The 7,819-nt window shown below is 38.9% G+C and overlaps 1 pseudogene across 1 annotated transcript; it reads right to left on the reverse strand.

Moving 5' to 3' along the window:
* Window positions 1–1,248: 1,248 nt before the first annotated feature.
* LOC306652636 (5'-AMP-activated protein kinase subunit beta-2-like) lies at window positions 1,249–6,512 on the reverse strand (annotated as a pseudogene). The gene is made up of 4 exons: window positions 6,358–6,512; window positions 2,491–2,657; window positions 1,570–1,685; window positions 1,249–1,327 (listed from the first exon to the last, which is right to left on the reverse strand). The product of its transcript is annotated as a 5'-AMP-activated protein kinase subunit beta-2-like (transcript).
* Between the last annotated feature and the right edge of the window lie 1,307 nt (window positions 6,513–7,819).

The raw sequence follows: 7,819 nt of genomic DNA on the forward strand, positions 1-7,819 counted from the left end.
GTAAAACTACTTAGTAGCACAGGTGGGTTTTGAACTCAAAGTGAGAAGAATACTCAGTGTAAATACAATTCACAGTTCCTTAGATAGGCATAGCTCTTACTCTAAAGTAGCAAAACAGTAATTATGAATGTGGTTTGGAGAATACCTGCATTACTGACAGTAAATTAAGTAGAGGTGAAGGTCTTTAAAAAAATTAATATTATAGGAAACAAAAGCGGCTGGGTATATAGCTCAGCTGGTACAGTGGCCTTGCAAGCACAAGGCCCTGGGTTCAATCCTCAGCACTGAAAAAAAAAAAAAAAGAAAAAGAAAAAGAAAAAGAAAAAAAAAGTATATAGAGATCTTTTCTCATACCAGGGAATTTTTTAAATCAAAAATTTACAAAATTTTGATTATATTCAAAAGAATTGCCTGATATTGTGTGTGTGGTTGTTTTTTAAGCTACTTTTACCCATTGACTACTATACTTGTAATGTCTCATAAAACTACAGAACTGCCAACTGATTTATCAAAGTGGCAGATTAAGCTGAGGTAGTAGTAAGAGAAACAAGGCACATCTCTGCTGGGTAATACCACCAAAGGTCAATGGAAAACATGAAATATTACTAGAAAGAGTTTTCAAACAATAGGCTAGAGCCCACTAATGGGCTGTAAAGAACACAATAGCAGCCATGTGCTGTGGAACAGGCCTGTAATCCCAGTGACCCAAAAGGCTGAGGCAGGAGGATCTCAAGTTCAAGGCCAGTCACAGCAACTTAGTGAGATTCTGTTTCAAAATAAAAGGGGTTGTGGTTATGGCTCAGTTGGAAGAGGGTCTCTAAGTTCAATTTCAGTACCAAAATAAATAAATAAATAAATAAATAAATAAATAAATAAATAAATAAATAAATATTTTTGAAAAACAGAAAAGAATACATCACAGGGAATAAAGGCAAACATTATACCACATATTACACTGCTGTATATCTGTGTATGTGTTTATTGGGCTGCAATGCAAAATAAATATCTTACTGTAGATACTTGGTTAAAAAGTTAAAATACACTAGACTGAGACTTTTTGGTATAAAGAACAGGATCTAAATATTTATATAAGAAATATGTGCACATATATAAAGGATTAAGAAGATTCCTGAGAAGAAATGGAAATAAAAAACAAAATTAAAAGATTACTTTCAAGAAGGAAATTTAAAAGCTACTTCTGTGTTACAAGAAAAACAAGGCAAAAGAGAGCAAATATTATAAAATTACCTTGACAAGATGTCTCACAGCTTTCCTTAGAATCTAGTTTTAAAGCATCAAACACCTCAAAATTAGATTTCTTTACATGCTAACCATGCCAAACTGACTGGTAACCAAACTGACTGGCTGAAATAATAAGCAGAAAACACTCTTGAATTCCATTTTCAAATCCCTCTCTTACACCCATCCTCCTCTCTCTGACTAGTAAAAGTTACAAACAATAACAGCATCTCCATCTTTTATTGAGAGTAATCCTTTAGGGTAAGGGAACTGCTACCATCAATTCAGAGAGCAATTATTGTTAAAATGAGACTGCTAAGTCATGGAAACATTTAGAGACCAAAGCCTTCCCAATGATGGATCATGAACCCACTGTCCAACTACAAAAAACTTATATTTGTTCCCTCCCCACAGGGAGATCCAAGATGGCACTGAAGTCATTATGGCTGTAGTAGAAAACAGAAGGTCAATCAAGTTCCTTTAAGAAGACAGAATATAGAAAACCAAGTGGTAATTATAGTATTATACCAATGACTTCCCATATCTCTAAGCCACTGTGTCCCTTGTGTGAAAAATAATGTATACATCAAATCTCTTTATCTATATTATCTTGGGCATATGTTTCCAACCCTTCCAACAACTTTGGTTCTTAAGCCAATGCCTAGAAAAAAATAGTCCTTGATCTCCCAAAATGGTTCACCTTGGTATAACTATTTTGCTGTAGGAGAACTGATCCCTCATATGTACAAGTACTTTCACATATTTGGAATATAAGAGTCCTTAAGGTATTTTCCATATTTTGGTAAGCCATTACTGTACAATGACATATCTGGTTATCTGGGCCATTCTAATAATCAGTTAATTCATCATTGCTCTGCAAGTACCACATAACACTACCACCTCAAATTTTATGGTGGATTTTGGTTTAGTGCAGAAGTCACAGCAACAGATTCTGTCAGTTACAGGCTTCCTCCAAGCATAGAAAAGACCTGTGTAACATCGTCCGAAAGAATACACCCACAAAGCTATTATAAATTCCTTTGAAGTAATGATATTCTAAGAGGTAAAGCATCTGACACACAATGAGGTTAAAAAACAATGCCATAGATACTAAGTGTTCACAGAATAGAAATATTCCAAAGAAAGCATCTAGTGGGTAGAGATGGGAAGTCCAGCCTGTTCCCTCTTATTAGAAAGGATAACAGGTCAGGTTCTATTCCTGGACCCCTCAGTCCAAACACTTACCTTCACCTCTTAATCAGTAGAATCTTGGTGCTCCAGTTGTTGAAAGACCCAGAAATGAAGACCTCTTTACCTCCTTCAGAGCAGTGGATAACAGTAGGCTGGGCCTGTTGGGTGGGCTTTATGGAGTCAACCAAAACCTGCTGCCATGATACAAACTATTTGTCCCCATGGAGCTGTAGAGTAGGTTAATCCTAGAATAAATTGTGATCCAAGAATTCTTAGAAAGATCATTCTCCTTCTTAGAGTAGAGAGAAGTGCTAGGCTTCAGCTAAGGAAATAAGCCTTAAAATTAGAATAAATCAGATTTTTAGAAGACAAAGAAAAATAACTCATTTTGAGCCAAAAATGTTCAAATGGCTTATGCACAAGTGCTGCATAAATCATAGTCTAACTTTTGAGTTTGCATATATTAATTATCCTTTCAGAGCCTCAAGATTGCCCTTTAGAGAAAAAGAAAATCCTACTCCCTACTGCCAGTTTAATTCATAAGCCGGCAGTTATTACATGCTTCTGAGTACCTCCTAAGAGAGAGAAAATAATAAAAATGAAAGATGGCTATATTTTTAAAAATTAAGTCAGATATATATTTTTCACAAGCAACTAAAAACAGCCCTCAATTATCAACTGTAAAGAAAGTTAAAGATACCAAACTTCATAAAAAATGTATAAACTCTCTTTTAGCTAATAAGATACAAAAAGAAGGAACATTAAAATTTTAATATTAAAGGTCTGGGGCAGTAGCTCAGTTCCAGAGTACTTACAAAGCCTATGCAAGGCCCTGTGTTCAAGCTCCAGAACCACAGATTAATCAGTTAATTAATTAACATAAAAAACTGATCATTTTATAAAATGGAGAAATAGTGGGCAGGAATGTAGCTTACTGGTAGAGGAGTTGGCCTAGCTAGTGAGAGGCAGTACTAGAACAAAAAAGTGATTATGAAATCATACTTGCTCACCTATGACAGGTTTATTCTATTTGAAGTATAGGAATGCAAATTTTGGCACCTCAAACAGCAAAAGACAATAAAAACATTTTCCTTTAACAAAAACATTTATACAATCAAATAAAGTTTGCAGGATTCTGAAAAATATTAACACCTTAGTTTGTTTTTTTTTCTTCTTACCATCCCTTTAGACCAATAGGTGGCAAGCTGCAGCCAGTAAGCCAGGTGCTTTTATAAAGATTTTACTGAAAAATAGCTATACTCATTTGTATGCCTATTATCTACAGCTGTTTTCACACCACCGTGGAAGCAGTTGTGAAAGACTGTATTATCCACATAGTCTAAATTATTTACCATATGATCCCTTACAGAAAACTTTTGCTAAGCCCTGCCTTAAACTGGTAACAGATAAAAAGGACTTTACACTGTTAAGATATTACCAAACAAAATAAAGTGCATTAAAAAAAAAGACTAGCTTTATTGCTTCGGATTTTTTTGTGTGTGGTGGTTGTGGGGAATGGAAAAGTCTACATTCTATACTATCTCTCACTATTCCTCAAAACTACAGTCTGAGAAGCTCCGCACATAATCTAAAATAAAATTCAAATCTGGGTATATAGCTCGGTGGTAGAACACTTGCCTACAATGCATGAGGCCTTTGGTTCCAGCCCCAGAAGACAAATTAATTACTTAATTCACTAAAAGAAAGAAAAATCTGAAAATAGAACACCAAAGAGGCTTTTACAATATTACAATGTATTAGCACAAGGGAAAACCTAGTATCCATATTCTAAAAGCAATGCATTCTGTCCGACTGGCTGCATTAGACAGGAATTTTTGCATATGGTTAAGAATAACCTAAGATTCTGATTCAGACATAGGATCTGAGAATCTATTTTTAAAATCATCCCAGAGAAGACTGTGATTATGTTAAAATAGAGAAAAAACTCATCTTTTGAGGTACATCATAATTTGTTATAACATCTGGAATTTGCTTCAAAAAATTGGTGGAGGAGTAGTAGATTAGGGTATGGATGATATACATTCATTCATGCTTTGATCAATCTCTAAACTTGGTGAGAGGTACACAGGGTTCTGTTCTCCCTACATTGTAAATGATGCACATTTTTCTTAAAGTACTTAAAAAAATCTGAGGTGATTCCAATACATAAATAAGATTGAGAACCATTGAATTAATCTGTTGAAAAAGGCTGGCATTCAATGGAGGCCCCACTGTCACTGTTTCTATCAATTATTTTACAACTTATGATTTTTCATTTAGAATCTGAAAGCCACAAACTACTAAGCTCCAACATTTCAAGCAAAGCCATTCCACTTATGACATGACATTTCCGTGGTAGGAATAAATGCAACTGACTAGAGAAAAGGTTGATTGCTTTAAGTAAAACAGCAGAACCACCAATAAAAGAACAAAACAACAATTAAAATTATAGTTTGAAGAGGCTTCAGTAAAATACAGAGGGAAGAAATGGGTAGGTCAAAAACCCTTATATTTGGGTGGGACCATAAGAATTATATGAACCATTTTCTTTTTTGCCAAATGGCAAGATTGGTGTGAGGGAAAGAATGACCCAGAACAGGCCCCAATTCACAGAGAACAATTTGGCTTTAATTCAGGACACCAATGACTTCAGTCATGGTTTCACAAATACAATGTACTTAAATCCTGAGTCATTGATATAGGAAAAGGGGTAAAAATAAAATGAGGTCAATCACTTTGGGAAAACTTTAATGAAGTAAATACAGATAGCTGGGTAGACAGATGATGAGGAAGAAGTTCTGAAGTAGGAGAGGAAAGAAAGGAATGGAGTAAAAGCCCCATGAAATGCCCTTTTCAACCACTCTTATATCTCCCTCTATGATGATGTTCTCAATTGGGATCCAAAACAATAAACCATAGCATCCAAATTCCATGTACTACTGCTTTGGCAAATAAAGTTAATTTCTCTTTAAAGCCTCACACATATCCCCCAATTGCCTCAATCCCTCCATTTTTCTATTTCACCCCTGAGCAGTCTACCAGAAATAATTAAATATATTTATGCTGACACTCCTAAGTTATTAGAAATATTAGGACGGAAATCACATTGTTGTCAGCTCCATCTGTCTTTTCTGTTAGGGGGAACACAATTGACCTCTCTCTGTAACTCCTTCAATTGAAAGAAAGGTTTTCAGAGAAGCAATAAATTGTTGCTTTTAGGCTAAGGAAACATTTTGAAGGACTACTGTGGAGTGGAGCAATCTGGGAATCATTGGTTCTCCCACTTGAGAAGTTGGCCTGAAAGCACAGCTGGCCTGAAAGCACAGTCACCACAACTACAAAATATAGCACAAAAACTGAACAGTCAACTAAATGATGCCTTTTATAGATTTCCAAGTCTAGGCACAAGTATTCTAGTTATCAAGTGGTGGGTGCTCACAGCCATGACAAAGGGGAAAAGAACCTAAAGTGCAGAGTTCCTAAAAGAGCAAAAATGATCCAAACAGAAAATTCTAGGGAGAAAAATCACAGCCACTTCAAGGAAAATGTAAGCAACTGCGCTAGGGTCAATGGCTCAAACAGTCTACTCCCTCAAGTTTTCCACCAACGCTTACAACCTATAAATTGTTTGAGGAATCAAGGATGGTGAGTGTGGGGATATGTCTATGGTACTTGCCCTAAATATGTGGCTCAAGGCTTGGTCAAACCACCAAGAAAACAAGAATTTCATGAGTGCCTTATATTGAGGCAGCACCACAAGAAGAATTTATGATCCAACGCCTCCCTACCCGGAATATCCCTTTAATTAAGAAAAAAACATTCTCCTAACCCAGTTTAGTGTGATGAAAAGGAGCCAAGGAAATGAGGAGGAGTCTGGAAGCCAAGCAGCAGCTGCACCACCACAGTAGGGGGCGCGGAAAAGAGTACCTTGGAGTCTGGCAGGCTGAAGACGCCTGGGTCGCTAATGCTCCCCACCATGATCTTGTGCTCCTTTCCCAGGGCATGGCCGCGTCACCCTCCATGCGTGCAGCCTTGCTGCTGTGACGCTCCCCAGACACCCGTTCGCTGGTGGTGTTTTCCATGGCTGCAGCTTGATTAGGGGGCCACTTGGTGCAGAGATCTACACTGGCCGTGTCAGGGGCACACCGGCCATGCCTCTGTGCTGGGGACCCAGGAAGGGAATCCCCGCTCCAGGAAACCATGCCCCATGGTCCCAAACTACCAGCCTACAGGGACAACCACAAGCCCTCTGGATCTCCCGCCGCCCCCACTCTCGTAACCCGCCCTCCGGACTCCCCCGCAGTACCGCGCCCACTCCCGCACCCCATCACCTCCAACGATGCGCTCCCTCTTCCCGGGACCATGGGCGCGTTGGTTGGTGGGCAGGCAAGGCCACCAAGAAAGTTATTGAAATTGAAGCTGCACCCGTAGCCAGGGATCTGGGTTTCCTCCTAAAATTGCTACCACGCCCATGGATCAAGGCCACTCCTGCACGCTCCTGCCGCCCGCTACCACTTCTCTCCCGCTTGCTGGCCTCTCTAGCTGCCACCACCACGATGGTGGGTGTGCACAGCCTCAAGCGCCTCCTGGGAGCGCTGGACAGGGACCGCTCCATGGGGAAGCCATGCCCGCAGCACCAGAGCTGTGGGCCCCGTGCTGCCTGGCAAGTGCACAGCTCAGAGGACGACAGGGGCTTGGTGCCACAGGACCCATGCAGCTTTCTCTATGGCCGCCTCATGCGGTCTCAGGTGTGCCAAAACATTTTGTGAGCCACGTCTCTCTGAGCGCTGACCAGGGGGAAATAATACCATGGACTTCATTTCCAGGCAGAGGGAATTAGAGGTCAAGGTTTGAGACTGATACTGTGCAGAGCCACAGGAAGGACTAGCCATCCTGAATTGTCCTAGGGAATAATTCGAGGTGGAGTGTCTAATAGTAGATAGACCCTGACAAATTGGTGAATTGTTAGAAGAAAAATGCTCTTATAAGCTAAGAAATAGCATTTTTGCAGTGATTAACTCCACAAAAAATAAACTCCAAGAGAAAGAGCAATTAAAAAAAATAACATTAGAAGGCGCACAAAATGTATAAAAATGTCACAGACAATTCTAGGGTTGAGAGGAGTCCAAGATTTTATGATAATGGGACTTATCATTCCTTATGAGAAACTTTATTACTCAATATGTGTTATATATACAGACCAGCAGCATTCATGTATCACCTGGGAGCTTGTTGCAATCTAAGCAGGATCAGAGGTCCCATCTGCAGAATCTGCTTTTTTATTTTTTATTGTATACAAATGGGATACATCTTGTTTCTCTGTATATGAAGTAGAGGCATACCAATTGTGTAATCATTCATTTACATAGGGTAATAGTTTTTGACACAT

Source organism: Sciurus vulgaris (genome assembly GCF_902686455.1).
Source record: "Sciurus vulgaris genome assembly, contig: HiC_scaffold_367_arrow_ctg1, whole genome shotgun sequence".
In the NCBI taxonomy this organism is placed as follows: Eukaryota; Metazoa; Chordata; class Mammalia; order Rodentia; family Sciuridae; genus Sciurus; species Sciurus vulgaris.